Source organism: Ziziphus jujuba, chromosome 1 (assembly GCF_031755915.1).
Source record: "Ziziphus jujuba cultivar Dongzao chromosome 1, ASM3175591v1".
Classification (NCBI taxonomy): domain Eukaryota; kingdom Viridiplantae; phylum Streptophyta; class Magnoliopsida; order Rosales; family Rhamnaceae; genus Ziziphus; species Ziziphus jujuba.
The window spans coordinates 3,181,532-3,209,117 of NC_083379.1; the positions used below are offsets into that span (position 1 = coordinate 3,181,532).

Below are 27,586 nucleotides of genomic sequence, written 5' to 3' on the forward strand. Positions count from 1 at the left end.
CTGATATTTCTTTGGTAAAGTATCCATAGATATAATAAATGAAACTTTCCATTAACAACAAAGATGCAACATACAATTATAGTAGAATCCATCTAGTTGGATATTGATTGGTGGATAAAGAAGATGTTTATCTCCACCTTATTTTAAGAAAGAAAAGAGGGTGTCTGAATTATTATTATTTATTATCATTTCAGTTGAGGAGGAACATCTTCAACCAATAAGCAGAGTACTTGAGATGTCTCTTCAAATTGTTTTTGAAATCAATGTATGTGAGGCCAAATCGAATAGTGTAACCAGAACTCCATTCGAAATCGTCAAAAAATGACCATACATAATATCCTTTCACATTCGCACCCTCCCTACAAAAAATCACACATTAAAATTATTTAATGCTTTCACCATGCATAGCATATATGGTCCAATCACTTTTTTTATTTTATTTTTTTGACCTTGTAGGCAGAAACACTGACATCAAAATTGTTAAAATTAATGTTTCTTTGATTTCCCTCTACTTTCTAATAAGAATATTATGAAGAAGTTTATTCTAGAATTAATATATTATTAAATGGTATATATATGTATATATGCATATATATATATATAGATAGTCATGAAAGTTGTATTAACTCACTTGATGGATTGTAGAAGATAGGTGAGACGGCCATGCAGGTATCTTATCCTTGTACCATCCTTGATAGCCTTCTTTACAGGCACGGTACTAGTATTTGCCTCGGCAACACCTTCGAAAATATGTATTATACATAGTATACTTTAAAATAATAACTTCACCTTAATTTTTAAGAAAGTAATAAAAAAATATTTCTATCTATTTTCAACAATAGGTTAATGAAATTAATGTTTGATTACCGTTTTCATTGACGTATACTGGTGGATTCTTGTATTTATGCTTTATATATATCAGAAGCTCACGAATTCCTCTCGGATATATGTAAAGCCAGCCGACATCAGTCTGTGATACCATTCAATTAAATATCAATAAAAATGCATATATATAATTTTTTGCTCAATGAAAAAAAAAAAAAAATTGGTAAAAATGTGAGTGTAGTACATACACGTTGACCGATTGATACCCCATTTTTCTCCGCTGTGGCAAGAAAATGAAAGTGATTATAATTATAAATGCTAGTAACATAATTTCATTGATCTAATTAGATAATGAGATATAATTTTGATCAGCATACCTGTGAGAGTAGCTTGCATATCTACGAAGAAACTGTGGTTGACAGTAGCAGGGGTTGTAGCATCCGCGTAATTGGTAGTATAATAATTCACGCCAAGAAAATCTATTGACCCTTTTAGAGCGACCGATTGAGCCTTTGTGAATTTGGGCAGCCTACTTCCCAACAACGATTTCATGATTTTCGGATAATCACCATATGTAATAGGATCAAGGAACCTACAAAATCATTGATAAACAAATGTTAATGACAATAAGTAATTGATCCAACTTTAATTTACTCTAATTTTTATGAGATATATTGCACGGAAACATTGGCAACACTATTTTTTTGGATTATGATTTAGAATTTGAATCCTCAAACGTATAGTATAAGAAAGAATAAAATAAAAATAATAAAAATAAAGAAAGAAAATCATGAGACATAAAGATTAATAATATACATGATTTTGTAGGCATTTAAACAACATTGACTCACCATCCCAGAACAAAGTCCAAGGCTCTAGAGGCAGCTTTGCGGCTGGACTCTGTTTTGAGTTTTGGTTGATACCAGTTGGTAACTAATGTAATTCCTATTTTTCCCTTTTGAGACGCCTGCATGTACTCAAATCTTGTAATTAAGCTCTGGGTCTCCATAAGAAAAATATTATGATATATATTAAAAAAAATGTTAATTAGAAGTGAGAATATAACATTATTCGATTATTTGTTTCTTTTTGCATAGTTTGGAGGTAAAAATTAAATGTGTCATCAATAAAATTTTATCAATCAACAAATTAACGTATAAAATTCAATCAGAAAGAGATTTTGAATATGATTGATGAATGATGTAAACTAGCATACACAAACCTTGTACTTTGGCTTATACAGTTTGACAGCCTATGCATGAGCAAGGAGGAGATGATGGCCCACAATATTAGGCTCCGTGGCAGAGTTTCCGGCCTTACAATTTGCCACGTAGTCTGAACACCGACCAGGAGCTGACGCACCACCATTATACCCATTTATGCAATAAGCACTGGGCTCGTTCAGGGTGGCCCAATTCTTGACCCGATCTCCAAATGTTTTAAACGCAAGCTGTGCATATTCTCTAAAATCTTCTCTGTTTTAAATTAGTGATAAAAACACAAATTCAAAATGGTGGAGTGTTAATCAATTAATTTATGGTGTTACATTAACTTGATTTGTAATCTTATGTGACTTACACAATCTTAGGGCTTAGAAATCCACCATATTCATCTTCAAGAGCTTGTGATAAATCCCAATGGAAGAGTAGGGATGTCAACGGGGCGGGGCGGGGCCGGTTTTTAAAATTCTGTCCCCGTCCCCGCGGGGAATTTTACATCCCATCCCCGCGATTTTCCCCGTTTCTTTAGGTGCGGGGCGGGATCGGGGATTTTGCGGGGCGGGGACGGGGCGGGACGGTTTTCCCCGTTTTGTTTTTTAATTGATAGTTTTAAAAAAAATTTATATAAAAAAATTATTTTATGATTAAAATATAAAGAAAATGACTATAATGCAATAAAAATATAATAAAATACATCAAGGAACAAATTTACAATTATAATAAAATACATATTTAGAAAAATAAATATAAAAAAAATAAGAAAATGATTTTACATAAATAAAATTTTATAAAAAAAATAATAAATAAATATATATATATCGGGGCGGGTTCGGGGCGGGGTTATTATTCCCCGTCCCCGGCCCGTCCCCGACTCGGTTTTTAGATATTTGCCCCGAGCCCGCCCCGCATCCCCGAATTTTCGGGGAAAAACCGCCCCATTAGGGGCGGTGCACTACGGTTTCGGGGATGGGCGGGGCAAATTGACATCCCTAGGAAGAGTGTCACAAAGGGCACTATTCCTGTTTAAGAGTATAACCAATTAATTAGAGACATATACTTAATAGCATCATTTTTGTGAAAAAAATTTTAGATGCAATGAAATTGAATATGACCATTAGAAAGGAGCTCATTGATGACGTTGTTATAGAATTGAATTCCTTGTTTGTTAACTCCACCTTTAACTTTTCCAGCTGCACATAAAAATGTTAAAATTTATTTGTCACATTTAATTACAGGGTGAATTGGGTTGGGCGTAATTAACCATTTTAGATATACAAATGGTCTAAAAATTAAGGTTTATAGGAAATGTAATCTTACTAGGTAATAGCCTGGGCCATGATATGGAGAATCTGAAGGAGTCCAGACCAATTTTTTTCATAAGTTTTATATCCTCCTGTGTAACATTAATTTGATTTATTCGTGAACTTATTTGTAGATAATTTTCTGGCAACATTTCGTGTTTAATTATCATAGACTATAAGGCAGGGCAATACCTTGTAATGATGATAAAAATCATCAGCTACAATCCCTGAGCTTCTATCCTCAATCTTTTCTGCATATCACCATTAAATTTGTCCAAAGACTTGCATAATCAACTGAACAGTATATTAATTAATAGGAAATTTTAGTAATTGGATTATCATTATTGTTGTTGTTGTTGTTGTTGTTATTATTATTATTATTATAATCAAGCTTAGCTTCTTCTTTTTTTGTTTTTTTTCCTTTTCAATTTCTATAAATATTCTTTCAAAATGCTATTTGTTACCATTTATGACAATCATTAGTTGAATATTTATATGTTATTTGATAATTTAAATAAATGATTGTATGTAAAAGTTTATTTTTCTAAATTAGATTTTTAAAATAAAAAATCAATACATAATTAAAAACAAACAACAAGCAATAAGCATGTTAGCAATGGTCCTATTGGTAACAAAATTATCACTTGTGATAAATGTAAGACTCAACATCCTCATTCATTGAGCTTAACAACCAACTACATTAATGATTACCAAAAAAAAAAAAAAAAAAATTCTTAATTTCCTCAAACATTTTTGTTGACTCATCATTGTCATATAAAAAAATATTATTTATCATTAGTAATGAACGATAACTAATGAAACTTACATATTATATGACAATTTAAATCATAACTATTAAATAGTTTAGTCTTTAAATTTTAATATAAAAATAATAGATTAAATACCCGCACTTAACTGCGACAAATAGCAAAACTGTTCACATATAAAAATTTTGGTTTTTATTTATATTTTTTTGTACATTAATTATTCACAAATATGCCATCATCTGTCATTGGTTTTTATCTTAAGCTTCGCTGGCTGAGTAGATTTAAATTTTATAATGCTTCCGGCAGGAGTTTTACTAAAAGTGTTTTAAATTTTGCAAAGATAAGATTACCAAAAAGTTGTGTTTAAACATATTACTATTCATGAAAAACATGTCCAACAATTATTAGAAAATTTTGAAGTACCAGAATTATTCAGAAATGTCCAAAAAGTTGTGTTTTGACAAATTACTATTCATAGAATTATTCATGGAAAACATGTCCGAATTAGAAAATGTTCAAGTAATAGAATAAACTCAGAGAAAATAATATTAAAATGGTTTGAAAACGTTTACCTTCTTACCTTATTTTCTTTTAATTTTTTTAAGTAGATCGGTAAACAAAATGACATACCCAAAGTATTTTGTGCCTTCCGACTATTCAACTAAAAACTTTAATACATGTTTCGTTTAATTAGTAAGCACGCCAGTGAAACGACAACGACAAATAATAATAAAAAATAAAAATAAAAAACAAACAAAAGGGTAAGGATCACTCTTTTAATAGTTGTTTTTAAATTTTTATTATTATTATTTTTTTTTTTGACAATGTAGATTCCTTAATTTGATAAAAATTAATCTTTTGATAAATTACTTTGTATTACAATTTACTGGTAATGTATTATAAGATCATTAGACACTATCAAAATAGTCAGTAGGCAATGTGTCAACCAGCAAAGCAAAGCGACTGTCCTACCTAGCAGAAAAAAGCAAGACTGACGAAGCACCTGCCTTAATTTTGATTTTAGGCTACGAGCATCCAATGTCATTTCCAAATTTTGGCATTATTTTTCCATTGGATGTCCACAATGAAAAATTTGAGGTCAAATTTAGCAGCACATTTGGCACCATTAAATTAAAGTACGTGGGTCCGATAACTATATTCTACTTTCAACATGACGATTTGCTTTTGGTTGGCAAAACGTGGATCCTATTTCAATAAAATAGAATTGATAATTTAACAATAATATCTGTTAGCATTTGTTATTGGAAGTTAAAATATTAAAATTTTAACGTTGTCGTTGCATTTAAATGTTCAATAATCCATGCAAATGTTGAATTCTAAAAGTGATATCTACCATTAAAATGCCTTTTTATTTTCAATAAATCAACTATTGAAGAAAAAAAAAAAAAAAAAGAATGACTGGCTGTCACTCGAAACTTACCTATTCAACTATTAATTCGCCCCCCCCCCCCCCCCGAAAAAAAAAAAAAAAGAAAATCACTTTCTTTCACGTTATGCATAATTGTGTATAAAGAGACATTAATTGAATGGATTAGAGAAGGAAATACTTTCAGATAGAAGAGAGACAAAGAGAGAGAGAACCTGGATGATTTCTAGTAAAAGTATCCCAAACGCTTGGTCCCTTTCCATATTGAAGAGCTGCTCCTTCAGACTGAGAAATCAAATTCAAGATCTCAATATATAAATTATAAATGAAGAACTTATTAAATTTTATCCCAAAAAAAAAAGAAAAGAAAAAGAACTTATTAAATATTATTATTTACTTTGAGATATATATAATTCCCTGCAACTGCATGTATATATGTATATCCACTGGAAGAAATTGAGCTGCAATATGTGTACAACATATAGCGTGAAGATGAAGATTTATATACCTGGTAAGCAGCAGAACCAGCTCCAAATATGAAATGGGGTGGAAAACTAGTTCTGTTAAAGGGCATTGAGTAATGACTGGGTTTCACTGCTTCTCCACTGCTTGTAGTGCTGGGAAACACCACTAAGGCCATCAGCCAGAACACCGAAACACCACCTTCAATTGCCATGTCTTACTTCTCTAGCTAGTTGCTGAACGGATGTCACCTTGTTCCGTCATATATAGACTTTAAAGCTGGAAAGAGAGGAAAAAAAAAGAAAAAAAAGAAAAAATGCTTTAGGTGTCGGGTTCAATAATATTAAAGTTCAATTTGACAAAATTTCTGATAAAAGTAATTTTTAAGGTCTAAACCTTTTAGTATTTTTGAAAATGTTTAGACAATTTTTTTTAGATTTTTAAAATAATTTTTAACTAAAATCATAAAAAAAACTATTTATGAAAAATAGAAATAAAAACAAAAATTATTTGAAATAGAAATTAATAATAAAAATAATTTTACGGTACAAATCGATCCGAATACAAATTACATCAAAATTATTTTTTTTAAAAAAATATTAATTTTTATTATATATATTTATATTATTTTTTAAAAAATATCAATTTTAAAGTTTGTACAATAAAATATTTTCTAATTATAATTTTTATGAAAAGTTTAAAAGTCGTTTGCTTTTTCGTTCATTTTTGTTTGATAGCACGTTGCCCGTGTCAGGCCATTTGGGTGGACTTTGTGCATTCTTCATCTATCGTTTTCTTTATCTATTTAACTTTACATATATAGATATACATATATATAGATATATGGCCAACGTGCTATGCACGTGTGTACTCATAACGTTATAAGTCTAAGCCAACTCCTGTAACTGTGTATACAAAAACCCTAATAAAATAAAAAAATAAAAATAATCATTTTTTGAATTCGAGAAGATAGAGATAAAGAACAAAGCCAGTATTGGAATTCATAGAACCTAATTAACCAAGCAAATCCACCATATAAGGTAAAATTGTGAAATCCTTACTTGGTACGGTTTTGATGGGCCACAAATTTTAAATGTGGCATATAAGGTAATGCTATCAGAACAAACCCAAGGCTAGTATTGAAAAAATGGTAACAAAATGAATTAGCCTTGAAATCAGTAAAATAGTCAAAGAATTAAAAGATTAAATAGCAAACACAGGTTATAGAAGGCAATTTTCATTCATAGATTACATATATTATGCTACATCACCGGCTCTAAACCAATTTCTCCTTTTTATTCCATTTCCTTGCCAAAAGTTTCCCTTTACATTTTATTAACCCAAGGCTAGTATTGAAAAAATGGTAACATAATGAATTAGTCTTGAAATCAGTAAAATGGTCAAAGAATTAAAAGATATAAATAGCAAACACAGGTTATAGGAGGCAATTTGCATCCATAGATTGCATATATTATGCTACATCACCACCGGCTTGAAACCAATTTCTCCTTTTTATTCCATTTCCTTGCCAAAAGTTTCCCTTTACATTTTATTACCAAATAAATGCCTAATTATAAATAAACACTCTTTTATAGTCTCACTCTTGCTTTCTGTCGCTGAAAAGCTGAAAAAACACATAAATCTTTCATTAGTTTCACCACTTTGGTCCATAAACATTTTCTGTTAGATTACTTAACAATATGAAAACTTTGTTTATTTTTCAATGTTTTTTGGTTTGTGTTTCTCTGTAGTCTTGCCCCTAGCAGCTGTACAACGAGGCTATATCGCAAAATTGCAAACGGGCAATTGGATACGTCTCTCCCATTTCACAAGGTCTAAAATTGCTTTCCTTTCTCTTTCTTTGCTTGTTTTTCAATGCATTTTTTTTGGCTGACATATTAAATATAAAAATACAAAAACAAACATGTAAATTTTTTGTTAGCATTGATTAGGAAAAAAAAAAAAATGGCTTCCTCTCAGGTTGAAATGGCTTCGTGTGCACCATTTGGTTGTGTTTTGAGGGATCACAACCGGCGAGATCGATGCAGAGCAGAGAGTAATGCCAGAGCCACGCAAACAGCATTGCAAAAGAACTTGAAGAACTTGGTCAGAAACCACCTCCAGACTTGCGTTTCAATCTCTCTTGAAACCTCACAGAACCAACAACAAATCAACGATCCAGATTCTTCATGGATTAGCTCAAGACAGGCACGGATTCTCGGAAGGTCGGGTGCAAGAGATGCTAAAGAAATGGTGCCGACCATTGAAGCACCACCAACAAACGACGTCAACACCTTGGGGTTGGCAAATTCGCCAACTTCATCACCAGGGCCATCAACTTCTAGGAGAGAAGATAACAATGTTCTGGTTAGATCAGATAGTCTCGGTGAAATCTCAAGCCTTAGGGCTTCTTCTCTTGTACAAATATGGGAGAGAAGGCTAAGCAAGTCTCATAGTATGAACTCCAATGCAAGCAGGTGTGATTCTGGCACTAGTTGTAATGAGATTGCATCCTCTGCAGCTTCATCTGTTGATGAAAGATTCGATGTTTGCCCCGCGAATGAGGATTCTTTTTCGGCTTGGAATGGCGAAAGGAATGCCCAAAGCGATCAACCATGTTGTTCTTCGTCTCAAGAACAAAGTCTGGATTCAGGAGAAAGTGAAAGGGTAAGAGTGGCAGATATTATTAGGAGATTCACAGCTGCTAATCAGGTACAGAGTTCATTATCTTCTTTGAGTGATGATAACTCTAGCACCAATGCATCACCGTCTGGCGAGCACGAATGTTCCTCTACTCCGGATCAATTAGAGCACAGAGGCTTTTCTCCTGTTAGATATTCACCTCGGATCAGAGGGAGACAGGCTTTTAATGATTTGCCTATGCAAATAGAGCGTGACAGGAATGGAGAGCTTGAAAAATTGGTCGATCGCAGACTGGTTTCGAGATTCCCACAAAAAGATCAAATTCAGGTAATGCAGTCTCGTTTGTACCAACACTTTTAAGGGAACCACAACAACTCAAGTGGCAATGATTGTCCTGACTTTCATATCGAATAACATTCCATTTATTGATTGCTATTGAATTTAGTACTATTTCTAAGAACATAGCATGCTCTGTTTTTGCTTATTTGTGTGCAGTCTTTATTGCGGCATAGATTGCTACAGAGCAACATTGCAATTCACGAGCAAGAAGGCCCAGAATCAAGATCATCTCAATTCAATAAACAACCACAAAGTTCTACCATCATGCATTTGAGGTAAATCCTTTTTTCACTAAAATCTTGTATTTTGAGAATGTGCATTTCATTAAAGGTTTGAATGCATTATTTGTAACAAACATGTGTGTGTATTTGTATCATATGCATTATTTTTGTACCATTACTAACATAAATTATCCCTCCATCAAGAAGGCCTCAAAGGGAGATAGCAAACGACACCATAGATTCGGACAATTCTTCCATCCCCATTACACCTAATGAAGGTGCACACAATCATGAAGCTAATTGCACTGAGCAGCAAAGTCCAGTGCTTGAACAAAATTCATTGTCGTATGCAAGTGAAGATCTTCAAGAAAATTTGAATCCAAGTTCTGATGTTACATGGAAAGGAACAATTTCAGAGACCGGAAACCTTGAGTCGCAAAAAACAACAGATTCAACCACGTTGTTTGATGGTTGGTATACAAATGATGCAGCAGAAGAAGTCTGCAATTCAGAGAATGAGATGTGTCGGTTACGCGAAAGGTAAAACTTCCTCCACCCTTTTCCCATTCCCTTATTTTAAACTTCAAGATAGGTCTAAGTATAGTGAATTCAAAAATAGGTAGCATGGGTGGATTCACATATGAACACTGATCATCTAATCTACAATTTCATGACTCATAATTAGAAAAATATTTATAGAATATGTGTTTTTATACATTCCATCACTGAGATGAGTTTGTGATCTGCGTATGCATCCATTGCAGAAGAACAGTATCAAATATTCTTTGCAGTGCCTTTAGAGACAGAATCGACAGATTAATGGTGACTCACTTAGAAAGACAAGTACGTCAAGAAAATGAAGAAGAAGATGAGGAACAAAACAATGAACAATTGATGACTTTCCTGCAAAGGCGCGTGCATCTGGCAGAAACTCAACAACAACATCAACAAGAATTGGAGGAGGAGGAACAAGAACAACAGCAACAACAACATCTACAAGAGGAAGAGAAGGAGAAGAATGATGAGGAAGAGGAAGAGGAAGAAGAAGAAGAAATCGTAATTAGTGGTCAATATCAAGAGGGCAGTGATTATATTAACCAATCCACTTCTTCACTGCAAATCCCTCCATCATCTCTACTTGGTTCATGGGGATACCAGGACAACGAAGTGGGTGATGAGTCTGATCTGGCTACATCCACATCTCCAACTCCATCTCCACACCAACATTTACCTTCTCAAACTTACTATCATGGTACTACGCAATGCTCTCCGGCCAGAATTACTTCTTCAATTGTAAGTACTTTTTAATTTTTCTTTTTAAATCTGTTTCAGTATGATTCTCAATTTTATGTTGAAATTAACAAAATTCTATTGGATTTTTGTTAACTGGATATAGGAACTGGAAGCGATATACGATTTGAGAAGGCATATGGAGCAACTGTCTCATGAAATGTCTGAGCTGAGAAAATCAATGAAGGTTTGCATGGACATGCAGATGACCATGCAACAATCCATTAAACAGGAAGTTAATTCAGGTTTGTACATTTAGTTCTATTAATTTCTTCTAATTATGAAATAGGCTCATTGTTAATCTTTCTTCTTCCATTCATTTATACTCCAATAATTCAACAATTAAAAACTGTGTTCTTTTTGGTACGTAATTATTATATAAAAAGTATATATGGAAACTGAATATTGCAGCTCAAGGAGAAGGAACATCACGTGAAGGGGCACCAAAGAAAGGCAATTGTTGTATATGCTACGAGGTGAAAGTTGACTCACTTTTGTATAGGTACTTGCTTAATTTTGAAGTTTACAAACTTTTTTCCTTGATTAAACATTCAAAATATATTTGGATATATATATATATATATATTTGTATGTATGTATAAAATTTTGTTGTATTGTTTCAGATGTGGGCATATGTGCACTTGTCTAAAGTGTGCACATGAGTTGCAGCGGAGCAGTGGAAAATGCCCAATTTGTCGAGCTCCAATAGTGGATGTTGTGCGGGCCTATATGGATACAAATTATCCCTCCATCGAATCCAGGGAGCGATTCGATAATGGTGTCGATCAGCAGGGTGCAACAGCTCACAGTGATAATCAGACTGATTCAAGAAGCCCTCAAAGGGAGATAGCAAATGACACCATAGATTCGGACAATTCTTCCATCCCCATTACACCTAATGAAGGTGCACACATTCATGAAGCTAATTGCACTGAGCAGCAAAGTCCAGTGCTTGAACAAAATTCAGTGTCGTATGCAATTGAAGATCTTCAAGAAAATTTGAATCCAAGTTCTGATGTTATACGGCAAGGAACAATTTCAGAGACCGGAAACGTTGAGTCGCAAAAAACAACAGATTCAACCACGTTGTCTGATGGTTGGGATACAAATGATGCAGTAGAAGAAGTCGAAGACAATTACCAGCAATATTCAGAAACCAACTATGATTGGATTAGTGATATCTCACGTCCAAGGAGCCACTGGGAAGATCGTAGGAAAGCATGGTACCAAAAGATGCTTAACTGCAATTCAGAGAATGAGATATGTCGGTTACTCGAAAGGTAAAACTTCCTCCACCCTTTTCCCATTCCCTTATTTTAAACTCGAATATAGGTCTAAGTATAGTGAATTCAAAAATAGGTAGCATGGGTGGATTCACATATGAGCACTGATTATCTAATCTACAATTTCATGACTCATAATTACAAAAATATTTATATAGAATGTGTTTTTATACATTCCATCAACGTGATGAGTTTGTGATCTATGTACGCATCCATTGCAGAAGAACAGTATCAAATTTTCATTGCAGTGCCTTTAGAGAAAAAATAGAGAGATTAATGGTGACTCACTTGGAAAGACAAGTACGTCAAGAAAACGAAGAAGAAGATGAGGAACAAAACCATGAACAATTGATGACTTTCCTGCAAAGGCGCATGCATCTAGCAGAAACTCAACAACAACATCAACAAGAATTGGAGAAGGAGGAGGAACAAGAACAACAGCAACAACAAAATCTACAAGAGGAAGAGAAGGAGGAGAATGATGAGGAAGAGGAAGAGGAAGAAGAAGAAGAAATCGTAATTAGTGGTCAATATCAAGAGGGCAGTGATTATATTAACCAATCCACTTCTTCACTGCAAATCCCTCCATCATCTCTACTTGGTTCATGGGGATACCAGGACAACGAAGTGGGTGATGAGTCTGATCTGGCTACATCCACATCTCCAACTCCATCTCCACACCAACATTTACCTTCTCAAACTTACTATCATGGTACTACGCAATGCTCTCCGGCCAGAATTACTTCTTCAATTGTAAGTACTTTTTAATTTTTCTTTTTAAATCTGTTTCAGTTGCTTTCTGTCTATGATTCTCAATTTTATGTTGAAATTAACAAAATTCTATTGGATTTTTGTTAACTGGATATAGGAACTGGAAGCGATATACGATTTGAGAAGGCATATGGAGCAACTGTCTCATGAAATGTCTGAGCTGAAAAAGTCAATAAAGGTTTGCATGGACATGCAGATGACCATGCAACAATCCATTAAACAGGAAGTTAATTCAGGTTTGTACATTTAGTTCTATTAATTTCTTCTAATTATGAAATAGGCTCATTGTTAAGCATTCTTCTTCCATTCATTTATACTCCAATAATTCAACAATTAAAAACTGTGTTCTTTTTGGTACATAATTATTATATAAAAAGTACATATGGAAATTGAATATTGCAGTTCAAGCAGAAGGAACATCACGTGAAGTGGCACCAAAGAAAGGCAATTGTTGTATATGCTACGAGGTGTTCACTTTTGTATAGGTACTTGCTTAATTTTGAAGTTTACAAACTTTTTTCCTTGATTAAACATTCAAAATATATTTGGATATATATATATATATGTATGTATGTATAAAATTTTGTTGTATTGTTTCAGATGTGGGCATATGTGCACTTGTCTAAAGTGTGCACATGAGTTGCAATGGAGCAGTGGAAAATGCCCAATTTGTGGAGCTCCAATAGTGGATGTTGTGCGGGCCTATAAGGATACATAGAAGACAAATTTTGAACGAGTTCTTGCACTAGAGGACCGTCTGCTTTTTATTAAGAAAATGTTAGAGTGAAGCGCATACATATTCAAGGAAAAAAGAAGAAGTTTAATTTGTTTGTTAACATCATATATATAAGTCTACTTTGCTCTATACATGACTTCTTTTTGTGCATGTCTAATCAGTATTACAACCATCAGAAATGGTTTCTCTTTTCTGCACACATATATGTTTTTGTAATGTGTTTTTTGAAGAGAAACCCACATTAGCAAGCCCGGTTATTCTCTATTTATATAGTTTGAGAAAAGACAAATCTCGTGGTTGTTATCTTACACATGTTTTGTCTTGCTTCAAAAATTATTGAATGAATGTCATGGTTTAAATAACAATATATATAATGTTACATCTCATTACACTATGGATAGGGGTTCCCCCCCCCCCCCCCCCCCCCCCCCCCCAATCTTTTGTACTTAAATGTTTGATAATTTGAGAAAATCTTTCATATGTGTTTGTTTTTTAATTTTTCTATGCAAATCTACTTTCATTTTCTCTTTAAACCTAAGTTAGAATGCAACTTTCATTTGCCTTCAAATACAGGTGTATTATTATTGTATGGTGGTAATAATTTTAAAATTATTTTTCGCAGAAAGGAAAAAAATAAAAAGGATAAATAAAATAAGAAGGATGGAAAGTGAGAATTAAGGAGAAATACATTTTGATTTCTTATGTTGTTTGGTACGTTAGAAAGAAAGAAAAGTATCATCTCGGTTGTTTTGTATTTGAGGTAAAATTAATATATCAGGAATGAGTAGATTTATTTTTAGAGCTAATTCTATAATTCTCCATTTAACTGACCAAAAAAAAAAAGGAAATTGAAGCAAATTTTCTTAGCATTTCTCTCTCCTCACTCTGACTCAAACAAGCTTTTACTTGAAATATTTTGGTTTTAGAAGCAACACTAATTAAAGTACATTAAAATGTATCTACCCTTTCAGGTGTATATTTTGCAAATACCTAACTAATACACAGACACATTAACTCCGTGATACTATTTTTTTTCTCTCTCTAATTTTTTTTTTTCATGCCAATAAGACTTGAGGTACTAAATAGAAGCTAGCTTATAAATATTTGGTTGCTAAAATGCGAATGACCAATTTTGTATTGTAAAATTGGCAGGTTTATACGTAAAATTGACCAATTTTCTCTTTATATATATTAGTAATTTTTTTTCTTTTTTTTTAGGCCATAAAGCAATTACATTTGTGAAATAATAAGATTATGTTTCAAAAGATAAAATTTCATAAAAGATAAAACTGCTTTGTGAAATAATATATTAGAGAATCATAACTTTTTTTATTATTTTTTAAAGTACATTATAATTTGGCCTACAAATGTTTACCTAAATAGAGAAATGAAAAAGAAAATAAAAAAAAAATCTGATTCTATATAATTATATACTAAATTAAGTGCTATAGGTCTATGTTCTTTTTTTTTTTTTTTCTCCATTGGAACGAATTGTAGTTTAAAAAAAAAGAAAAGAAAAAAAACACAAGTTGCAAATGATGAAAAAAAATGATCAGAAACAGAATCTCACTTTTAAAAAATATAACAAAAAAAGAAATTTTCTTTTTATTCGGGTTGTTGATTAACATAAAGAAATAAAACAAATGGGTAACTTTTCTTTTTTTGTACAAGGTCTATTATTTGGGTTTTTTATCATTGATAATTGTTAAAGGTAAACTAATTATTTCATACACTTTTGTGTTCTTACTCTAAGGTCAAATCAGCAATTGCACCGATCAAAACAGTCAAATTTATTTTGTGTTAAAGATTGATAATGGATGCACAGTCCCAAAAAAAAAAGCAAGAATGAAAAGAATACAGATTAGATCTCAAAAGCGCCAAAGATCACATTGTACATATGATGATTAGTTTATTTTTCATTATTTCTTTATTAATCCAATCTTTAAATTCTTGGAAGCTTTTGTTAAATAGATATAAATATATATATATATATATATATATATATATATATATATATATATATATATATATATATATATATATATATTTTATTATATACTTTGTAATTTTATATTTAGACTATTATTTTGTATTTTAAATGTTCATCATTATTCTTATTATTAGAATTTATTATGTAACATAAATAATTAGTCAAAAAATTGAGAATACAATTTAGTAGAAAAATAGAAGAAATGCTTGGAGCATGGCTTTAGCTTTATAGTATATTCTAAAATTATATTTGTAAAATATTTTTGTAAAAAGGGCAAATAAATTTGTAATTTTTTTTTTCTTTTAAGGAAGACTATGTTATGCAAATACAAAAAGAATATACATGTTGTATACAATGATTTACAATTTCTCTTTGTAACATGCTCATAGTAACTATATTTGGTCAACATACAGAAAATATACCGTCTCAAACAAGAGCATTAGATGGTTGTTTTGTTTCACCAAACACAAAGGCTATTTGTCAAAGTCAAGATTTGTTAAGAAGCTCACAAAGTTGCTCAAGAACCCTTTTTGAGTGATGCCACATATGGTATGATTATTTATTTATTTATTTAATTTACATTTTAGCAGTTTCAAAAGATAAAGATTTACTAATAGAAAATATCAATTTTGTGGCACTTTTGCAAAGAGAAGGAGGGCATTGCACATTTGTCAATAATACCAACTTCTCTCAAGGGAGTTTTGGATATGATAAATGCAACAAAGCATCTACACCATTAAATGCACTATCTTTTGGGAAGCACATAATAATAATGGATCTACCGTTGAAGGTTTTAATGCAATGTCAAATACTTCTTCAGATAAATATGTTTCTCAAGGTTTTTCAGAAAACACATGCAACTTAAATAATGGTACGGCGCTTTATAAAAAAAAAAAATTCAGTTATTTAAATTAATACTATTAATTTACTTTTTTAGTTAAATCCATAATTATTGTTCCAGAAGTGATCATGGAAATAGATTTGCCAGTACATAATATTCAATCAAATATTATTGGTGTATTCTAACCTTTTAAAGTACATTAGTTAATTATTTTAATTTTTTTAATTTAAAACTATATGATTATTTATTTAGTCTCATTAGTTTGCTATGTTGTAGGTAATGAAAATCCTATCAATTCTGATTTCACAAGGAGTGGTGATTGCGGATATGATGGTACAATTATTGTTATACAGAATTCCAATTGTCATAAGCAAATGTACTATTATAATTTGATTATTTACTAATTGTTTTATCTTTTTTTCGGGGATGAAGTGGAATGCGGTGACTTCTCAACTATGGGTATATTTTTAGGATTTTATTGTTTTTATTTCAAAATTGCTTATATTGCTTATATGTGAATTTTAATAGTATTCACCCTTTATGAATTTAATGCAGACTATTAGGATATCGGAGATCCTTGCAATAAATGTGAATTTTGTGGTGCATTATTTTGGTATGATGAAAGGGTTAGAAAGGATTACAATTCATCAAAACCAAAATTCTGTTTGTGTTGTATGCAAGGGAAAGTGGAGCTTCCAATGATGCAAGACCCTCCTTAAATTCTTAAGTATCTACTTTATGGTGCAGACGACAAAAGCAAGCATTTTCTTGAAAATATTCGGTCATACAACAGCATCTTTTCTTTTACATCCATGGGAGGAAAGATCGATTCAAGTGTAAATCGTGGATGAGGGCCTCCTGTATTTAGGTTACATGGTTAAAATTACCATAAGATTGGAATTTTATTGCCGCCAAAAGGTTCACTGCCAAAGTTTGCGCAATTGTATATTTATGACACTAAAAATGAAATATCAAATAGAATACAAGCTGTCAGGTAATCAGTGTTTTCCGAAATTTTTGTTTTGCATACTAATATATATAACTACTTATGCTAACAATGATTGTTATTTTTATATATGTATCAGCCAAAATTTCGACATCAAAAAACTGCACACTGAGATTGTTCATGACTTGAAGATGATGCTTGATGAGCATAATGTTTTAGTTAAGTCATTTAGAATGGTAAGGGATACAATTCGACAACATGGCTCCTCAAATTTGAAGTTCAGACTCATTGCAAGGAGAGAAGGAAACGGAAGGATGTACAATTTACCAACTATAGCAGAAGTTGCAGCTTTGGTAGTTGGCGACTTTGAAACATCTCCGGCTGATAGAGACATTATAGTTGAAACTCAAACTGAAGAGTTGAAACGGATCAACGAATTAAACGCTTCATATCTTGGACCTCAATTACCCTTTGGTTTTTCCATATGGCCAGGATGGATATCGAGAGGATGTTCCACTAAAGCAGTCAGACACAAAATCATCTGCTAGAAGGAAATGGTTAAGCATGAGAGAATTCTTTGTCTATAGATTGCAAGAAAGAGATAATGAGTCCCCAAATATTTTATTCTTAAAAAGATTGTTCCAGTAATTTTTAGTTGATGCATATACGATGGTTGAATCATCGCGTCTATCATATATACGTACCATAAAAAAGAATTGAGATCCGAAATGTATAGAGGTTTGGCGGAAGCAATTTTAAGAGGAGAAACAGATGTTTCTTCACAAAGAAAACGTGTTAAATTGCCTTCTTCTTTTTATCACACTTACATGTAGACCAAAATGGCCAGAGGTTGTTCGTTTTGTAGAAAGTAGAGGTTTAAAACCTGAAGACTGGCTAGATATACTTTGTAGGATATTCAAAGTCAAGCAAGATCAGTTGGTAAAAGATCTTAGACAAAACAAGATATTTGGAAAAGTCAAAGCACGTAATTTTTCATATTTATTTGATGAATGTTTTTTTATAAATTGCATCCTTTAAATAATATTATTTAACTAACATAAATATAATCTTACAACAATATATATATATAATTGATGATATATGTTTGCTATCATAATTTTAATATTAAAATACGTTGCTCCAATAATATACACCGTTGAGTTCCAAAAACATGGATTGCCACATGCACATACACTGCTTTTTTTATATCAAGAAGACAAATGTCCAACAGGTGAAGATATTGATAAGATCATTTCAGTCGAAATTCCCGATGAAGCAAATGATCCAGAATACTATGTTGTAATTAAAAATTTGATGATGCATGGCCATGCGGAAGCTTAAGAAAAAATTCTCCATGTATATTGGATGGAAGATGTACAAAATATTTCCCCAAAAGGTATGTTGATTGCACTACAATTGATGAATATGGATATCCAATATATAGAAGGAGAGACAACGGAAGAAAAATTGAAAAGAATGGAATTGCCTTGGATAATAGATATGTCGTTCCGCATAATCGTTACTTACTTTTGAAGTATGGTGCTCATATGAATGTTGAGTGGTGTAATCAGTCAAGATCTATTAAGTATGTTTTTAAATATGTCAATAAAAGACATGATTGGGTCGCCGCAACTTTTTATGGAAGCGCTAATGACAGTAATGTGCATGGTCACATGGATGAAATAATATGTACTATGATTGCAGGTATATTTCACCATGCGAGGCAGATTGGAGAATTTTTGGTTTTGATATTCATTATAGAGATCCTGCGGTTGAGCGATTGAATTTCCATCTTCCCAATGAGAAAAACATAATATTTCTAGACACTAATTCGATTGATGCTATCATAAATCGAAATACCGTGAGCAAATTGATGTTTTCAGCTTTGATGATGCAAATAAAAAATATGTTGAAGCGAGGGAGTTGACTTATGCAGAGTTTCCTACTAGATTTGTATGGAAGAGTTCAGAAAGGGAGTGGCATCCAAGGAAGCGTGGATTTGCAATTGGATGAATGTTTTTTGTGCCTCCAAGATGCGGTGACATGTACTATTTGAGAATACTTCTTAACATAGTTCGGGGATCAAGAAATTTTGAAGAAATAGTGAATATAAATGGCATTCAATATAATTCTTTGAGAGATGCTTACTATGCACTTGGTTTGTTAGATGATGATAAAGAATATTTTGATGGTATAGCTGAAGCAAGCCATTGAGGATCTGCATATTATTTGAGAAATCTATTTGCAACTTTGTTGCTGTCAGATTCGTTAACGAGGCCTGAATTTGTTTGGGAACAAAGTTGGCGGTATCTATCAGATGATATACTCTACAGACAATGCAACATGCTCCATCATCAAGGTTTTATATGTTCTTTAATGTTTTTATTTACATAATAATAATGATTAGTATAATTTAATTGTTTATTTATTCTACTTGACAGATTTGCATCTAACTAACGAAGAGATAAAAAATTACACTTTTCTAGAGATTGAGAAGATCTTACGGAGCAGTGGAAAAAGTCTTCGTGATTTTCCAATGATGCATTTCCTTGGTACCATTGATGTTTCTTGCTGCCAAAATAGGCTTATACAGGACGAGCTGCGTTATGATAGAATTGCTTTGGCTGAAGACCATAATAAGTTTGTATCAAATCTCACAGTTGAATAAAAAAGTGTTTATGAAACAATTATGGGTGCTGTTGAAGGTATCAAATCTGGTATATTCTTTGTGTATGGATATAGAGGTACTGGGAAAACTTTTATCTAGAAAACTCTATCAGTAGCATTGAGATCAAAGGGAAAAATTGTGTTGACTGTAGCATCGAGTGGTATAGCATTTCTTTTTCTAACAGGAGGTAGGACAGCACATTCAAGGTTTGCTATACCTTTTGCTCCAAATGAAGATTCAACTTGCAACATTAAACAAGGTAGTCCACTTGCTGAGTTGATTGTCAAAACCGAACTTATCATTTGGTGTAACACCCCGTCCCAAAGTACAACGGAAATTTTCCAACTTTGACCGAGGTTGACCGTTGACCGAAGGGGTCAAAAGTTGACTTTTTGACTCGGATGGAATTCTAGGATGAATGAGGTACCGTTACGAAGTACACATTGGCACAAGTTTGTAGACTAGTAGTACGTCGAAAACGGAGCTACGGTTTGAAAGTTATGGGCAAAACAAGTCGGGATTCAAACTGTCGAAAAGGTGCCTAGAGTTGACTTTTTATGGTTGTAGAATTTTGTTTTGACTTTCACGTGGTTGTAAAGTACTCGTCGATATGAGTTCCTAGACTAGCGGCACTCTTAAATTGGACATCTGGTTAAAAAGTTATGGACGTGTGAAGTTTCCGACTACCGAATATTTTAATATTTTTGAATCGGTGAACAGTGAAATGCCACGTGTCGACGTCTGAGAGGTCCACGTGGGTGAACAGTGTCACCCATGGTGGCTTTTATTTTGGCAAAATGGTGGGTGGCCACATGTGCCAGCCACCCCTCACCACCTCCTCAATTCCGACCGACCACCCAAATTTCACGGCCAACAGGCCGGCGATGGCCATTTTTCCCCTCCACCACCGGCCACCCCAAGCCACACGCAGCGGCCACCGATGAAGCCCAGTTCCCGGCGACCCTGAACTCCAAGTTTCCCGGCCAGACGCCACCGGATGCGCCCAAATCGGGCCGGTGAAGTCGGCAACGGCGGGTTAAGTTTTTCCGGCGATTCTCGCCGTTTTCGGCTAACCCAGCTCACTCCATACCTCTATCCCACCATTTTCGACCCTTCTGAGTCCATTTCAGGGGCTAGGTTGCCTAAAATCCCCACCGTTTGAGAGATCCCTCAAGTTTAAATTCGGCCGAAGCTTTCCGGCCAAATTCCTGCCACCGCCGGTTGAATTGAGCTCAATGGAGGTCGGTAATGTGATCCTTATCTCACAAGCTTTCCATAGACTTATAATTTGTCAATTTTGGTTAACGTTTGTATTTAACCCCCGGGTACCGAATATTATTTTATAAGTACGTATATGTTTATTTGTGCCAAACGGAATTTTGGGTTGTTAAGAAATCCTTGATTTTTATTATTGTGATTTAATTGTATTTATTACACATGAGCAAAGTATTTTCATTAATTAATTGTGTTTGGATTTTTATATTATTTTTTTTGGGCACAATTGGTTTAAATATTTTAAGGAAAATATTTGTTTGGATTGGTGGTTTTAAATATGATAATTATGCCCGTGGAATATTATTTGATGGACTTTGTGCTACGAGAAAAATTATTTGTATATCGTTATCGATGGTTTCGTACCGGAAATGTTAAAGGAAAATGTGGGATGGTGAATTTGAAAACTGGTATATTTCCCGCGGTGATTTTTGGAAAATCGGTACGGTAATAATTAATTTAGTAGTTGGTTTTAGACGCACTCATACAGTATTGGTGTTCTGGTTGTATATGTGGATTAGCGCGCAAGTTATTATGTCTCCCGTGAGTTGCCATTGGATCAAGAGCAGGCAAGTCTTATATATTGCGCATCAGCTGTCCCCCTCCGTGGCCGGGATGACGGTTTCAGCAGCGGCGCTGTCGGGACGCCGAAGCACCGTATGCAAGTTTCTCTCTTTAACCTCCTCACCAGTCGGTGCTCGGGACGCTGGATATCGGAGGGCATCACTGGTATATGGTGTGGTGCGTCAAGTATAAAATTTCGGATAGAAATTTCAAACCCTAAAGTGTTCAAAAATTATTTATTATATTTTATTACATTTTATTTATATTTGGGTTATTTAATTATTATTTATTAAATTAATTGATCTCTTGGTTTTCGGGAAATACAAATAACGGGTTTTGTGAAAATGTTTTAAAAGGGAAACATTTCCAACGGAGTGAATAGTGAGGGTTTTGAGAGAAAATATTACTTTCAAATGTTTATCATTTATTTATTTATTTAATTGTTGGTATTGAGTAATTAAATTCCTTTTATTGTTATAATATTAATATTAAAAGTGTACAGTAGATAGGGCACTCACTGAGATGATTAGCATCTCATATTTTTAAATGTCGTTCCCCTAGGTCCAGGTTGGGAGACGTTGATCGTCCGGAGAGAGCCCGACGTCTCGGTTCAGTGCCGAAAGTCCAAGAAGTATTTCTTCCCTTTTTCCTCTTCATCTTGTATTACTTCTTTATCTGTCATCGTATTAATTTCATATTTATTTGTATAATGCTCTGCATATTGTATTGGACATTTATTATTAATTATGCACTGATTACTGTTATTCATTTGTAGTGCTGTAAAGTTGTGGAATCAAATTGTAGTAACGTGGTAGGAATAAGGAGATGTTTACAGAAGTGTGTTTTCAGTGCAGGAAATTTTTGGTTAGTCCTACCCTTAGGGGAGGTGCTACCAGATTTTCCGTTGGAAGGTTCGGTGGTATTTCCCTGGGATCAGGGCTTGTCTAGGGTTCCGGTGAGGAATTTTAGATGGGTCCTGACATTTGGGATGAAGCACCTATGATGAATAGATATTGTTTTGAAGTGTTGGACAGGACTATGAGGGATATTTTAAGATTTAGCAATCCACTAAGTTTGGAGCAATCTTTCGGAGGTAAAACGGTTGTGTTTGGAGGAGATTTCAGACAAATTTGCCTGTTATCCCAAAAAGAAGTAGGCAAGACATTGTTCTTGCAACTTTAAACTCATCATATTTGTGGAAATATTGTAAAGTTTTGAAGTTGACAAAGAACATGAGACTTCAAAGTATTGACTCGGACATTGACAAGGATGAATTGAAGGCTTTTTCAGAATGGATATCAAGTAGTGGAGATGGAACAACTGGCGGTCTGAATGATGGTCATGCAATGATTGATATACCTGATGATCTTTTGATAAAGGATACAGAAGATTCAGCTGCATCTATTGTAAATAGCACGTATCCTTCTTTCTTAGAGAATATTAATGACCCATCATATTTGCAAGAAAGAGCCATACTTGCTCCGACTCTTGACATTGTTGAATCCATAAATAACTATGTAAGTTCCCTTAATCGAACTGAGGAAAATACATATTTAAGTTCTTATGCAACTTGTAGATCTGATTCGAACATTGATCTTATAGGAGATCTTCATACACTTGAATTTTTGAATGCTATAAAATACTCCGGGATGCTTAATCATCAGTTGAAATTGAAGGTCGATGTCCCCGTTATGCTATTAAGAAATGTCGATCATTCTTTGGGGTTGTGCAATGGGACTAGATTGGTCATTACAAGGCTTGGCAATCATGTTCTCAAAGGAAAAGTTATTTCAGGAAGCAATGCCGGGGTTTAAAGTTTTTATTCCAAAAATGACTTTAACTTCATCGGACCCAAGGTTGCCTTTTAAGTTTAAAATAAGACAATATCCTTTGGTTGTATCACATGCTATGACTATTAATAAGAGCCAAGGTCAACCTTTTTCGCATGTCAAAGTTTTTCCTAAAAAACCAGTTTTCAGTCATGGACAGTTATATGTTGTAGTCTCCAGAGTTATTTTGTGTTCTTACTCTAAGGTCAAATCAGTAATTGCACCGATCAAAACAGTCAAATTTATTTTGTGTTAAAGATTGATAATGGATGCACAGTCCAAAAAAGAAGCAAGAATGAAAAGAATATAGATCAGATCTCAAAAGCGCCAAAGATCACATTGTACATATGATGGTTAGTTTTTTTTTTCATTATTTTTTTATTAATCCAATCTTTAAATTCTTGGAAGCTTTTGTTAAATAGATATACATATATATATATATATATATATATATATATATATATTTATTATATACTTTGTAATTTTATATTTAGACTATTATTTTGTATTTTAAATATTCATCATTATTATTATTATTAGAATTTATTATGTAACATAAATAATTAGTCAAAAAAATGAGAATACAATTTAGTAGAAAAATAGAAGAAATGCTTGGAGCATGGCTTTAGCTTTATAGTATATTCCAAAATTATATTTAACAAATACTTTTGTAAGAAGGATAAATAAATTTGTAATTTTTTTTTTCTTTTAAGGAAGACTATGTTATGCAAATACAAAAAGAATATACATGTTGTATACAATGATTTACAATTTCTCCTTGTAACATGCTCATAGTAACTATATTTGGACAACATACAGAAAATATACCATCTCAAACAAGAGCATAAGATGGTCGTTTTGTTTCACCAAACACAAAGGCTATTTGTCAAAGTCAAGATTTGTTAAGAAGCTCACAAAGTTGCCCAAGAACCCCTTTAAGTGATGTCACATATGGTATTTTTATTTATTTATTTATTTATTTAATTTACATTTTAGCAGTTTCAAAAGATAAAGATTTACTAATAGAAAATATCAATTTTGTGGCACTTTTGCAAAGAGAAGGAGGGCATTGCACATTTGTCAATAATACCAACTTCTCTCAAGGGAGTTTTGGATATGATAAATGCAACAAAGCATCTACACCATTAAATGCACTACCTTCTGGGAAGCACATAGTAATAATGGATACCGTTGAAGGTTTTACTGCAATGTCAAATACTTCTTTAGATAAACATGTTTCTAAAGGTTTTTCAAAAAACGCATGCAACTTAAATAATGGTACGGTGCTTTATGAAAAAAAAAATCGGTTATTTAAATTAATACTATTAATTGACTTTTTTAGTCAAATCCATAATTATTGTTTCAGAAGTGATCATGGAAATAGATTTGCCAGTACATAATATTCAATCGAATATTATTGGTGTATTCTAACCTTTTAAAGTACATTAGTTACTTATTTTAATTTTTTTAATTTAAAACTATATGATTATTTATTTAGTCTCATTAGTTTGCTATGTTGTAGGTAATGAAAATCCTATAAATTCTGATGTCGCAAGGAGTGGTGATTGCAAATATGATGGTACAATTATTATTATACAGAATTCCAATTGTCATAAGCAAATGTACTATTATAATTTGATTACTTACTAATTGTTGTACCTTTTTTTAGGGGATGAAGTGGAATGCGGTGACTTCTCAACTATGGGTATGTTTTTAGGATTTTATTGTTTTTATTTCAAAATTGCTTATATGTGAATTTTAATAGTATTTACCCTTTATGAATTTAATGCAGACCATTGAGATATCGGAGATCCTTGCAATAAATGTGAATTTTGTGGTGCATTATTTTGGTATGATGAAAGAGTTAGAAAGGATTACAATTCATCAAAATCAAAATTCTCTTTGTGTTGTATGCAAGGGAAAGGGGAGCTTCCAATGTTGCAAGACCCTCCTTAAATTCTTAAGTATCAACTTTATGGTGCAGACGACAAAAGCAAGCATTTGCTTGAAAATATTCGGTCATACAACAGCATGTTTTCTTTTACATCCATGGGAGAAAAGATCGATTTGAGTGTAAATCGTGGGTGCTGTTGAAGGTGTCAAATCCGGTATATTCTTTGTGTATGGATATAGAGGTACTAGGAAAAATTTTATCTAGAAAACTCTATCAGCAGCATTGAGATCGAAGGGGAAAATTGTGTTGACTGTAGCATCGAGTGGTATAGCATCTCCTCTTCTGCCAGCAGGTAGGACAGCACATTCAAGGTTTGCTATGCCTCTTGCTCTAAATGAAGATTCAACTTGCAACATTAAGGAAGGTAGTCCACTTGCTGAGTTAATTGTCAAAACCGAACTTATCATTTGGGATGAAGCACCTATGATGAATAGATATTATTTTGAAGCGTTGGATAGGACTATGAGAGATATTTTAAGATTTAGCAATCTAATAAGTTTGGAGCAACCTTTTGTAGGTAAAACTGTTGTGTTTGGAGGAGATTTCAAACAAATTTTGCCTGTTATCCCAAAAGGAAGTAGGCAAGACATTAGTCTCCCAACTTTAAACTCATCATATTCGTGAAAATATTGTAAGGTTTTGAAGTTGACAAAGAACATGAGACTTCAAAGTATTGACTCGGACATTGACAAGGATGAATTGAAGGCTTTTTCAGAATGGATATCAAGTAGTGGAGATGGAATAATTGGCAGTCCGAATGATGGTCATGCAATGATTGATATACCTGATGATCTTTTGATAAAGGATACAGATGATTCAGCTGCATCTATTGTAAATAGCACATATCATTCTTTCTCAGAGAATATTAATGACCCATCATATTTGCAAGAAAGAGCCATACTTGCTCCAACCCTTGACATTGTTGAATCCATAAATGACTACGTGAGTTCCTTAATCGAACTGAGGAAAATACATATTTATGTTCTGATGCAACTTGTAGATCTGATTCGAACATTGATCTTATAGGAGATCTTCATACACCTGAATTTTTGAATGCTATAAAATGCTCCGAGATACCTAATCATCAGTTGAAATTGAAGGTCGATGTCCCCGTTATGCTATTAAGAAGTGTCAATCATTCTTTGAGGTTGTGTAATGGGACTAGATTGGTCATTACAAGGCTTGGCAATCATGTTCTCGAAGTGAAAAGTTATTTTAGGAAGCAATGCTGAGGTTTAAAGTTTTTATTCCAAAAATGACTTTAACTCCATCGGATCCAAGGTTGCCTTTTAAGTTTGAAAGAAGACAATATCCTTTGGTTGTATCACATGTTATGACTATTAATAAGAGCCAAGGTTGACCTCTTTTGCATCTCAAACTTTTTCTTAAAAGACCAGTTTTCAGTCATGGACAGTTATATGTTGTAGTCTCCAGAGTTACAACTAGAAAAGGATTGAAGATATTAATTTGTGATAAAGATGGAAAACCTACCAATTCAACCACTAATGTGGTCTTTGAAAAAGTTTTTGAAAATTTAAATTAATTATGTTGAATTGAAAATTTTAGTTTAATATTATTTTTATGATACTTTATATATGATTTGATTATAATTCATTTTTACATTTACTATCAAAATAATATATAACAATTGTATATACCGTGCATCGTACGGGTACGTATCTAGTTGAAATTCATAGAACCTAATTAAGCAAGCAAATCCACCACTTGCCCCTTAACCCCACCCCCCCAAAAAAAACAAAAAAACAAAAATCTTTCTACTTAGGATCAATTCCAGGACAATGCTCAAAAGGGAAAAAATAAATGGAATAACAAAGATTGACCTTAGGGGGCAAAAAAAAAAAAAAAAAAAAGAGAATGAACATACTAAAGACAAAAATTCAAAAAATCAAAAATCAAAAATCAAAAAAGATTTTTAGCTATGATTTTTTGAAAAATCATCATCAAAAGGGAAAAAAGCCAACACTAGAATCTATAAGCCTTCATTTAGAACATTCCAAGGACAAGTAAAGAAACACGAAAAGGAAGTTTGTTTTATGAAAGTAAAATCCACTTATAGGAAATTCTTATTTGTATATTCTTATTCTAAAATTATATTTCTATGTTTGGTCTAACCAAACCTCTATATTTGGAGTCTAGAATCCAATAAAGTTAAAAAATTTATAAAAATTAAAAGTCCTCGTACATTTTTCATGAAGATGAATATATATATATATATATATATATATATTTTAACAAGACAATGTTAAATATTTTCCT

At 32.8% G+C, this 27,586-nt stretch overlaps 3 pseudogenes; 2 read left to right on the forward strand and 1 right to left on the reverse strand.

The window, feature by feature from the left end:
* Positions 1–32: 32 nt before the first annotated feature.
* LOC132803408 (vicianin hydrolase-like) lies at positions 33–6,307 on the reverse strand (annotated as a pseudogene).
* A 1,620-nt stretch (positions 6,308–7,927) lies between these two features.
* Positions 7,928–13,428, forward strand: LOC107404721 (uncharacterized; annotated as a pseudogene).
* Positions 13,429–16,531: 3,103 nt separating this feature from the next.
* LOC112489578 (uncharacterized) lies at positions 16,532–26,852 on the forward strand (annotated as a pseudogene).
* Positions 26,853–27,586: the final 734 nt, after the last annotated feature.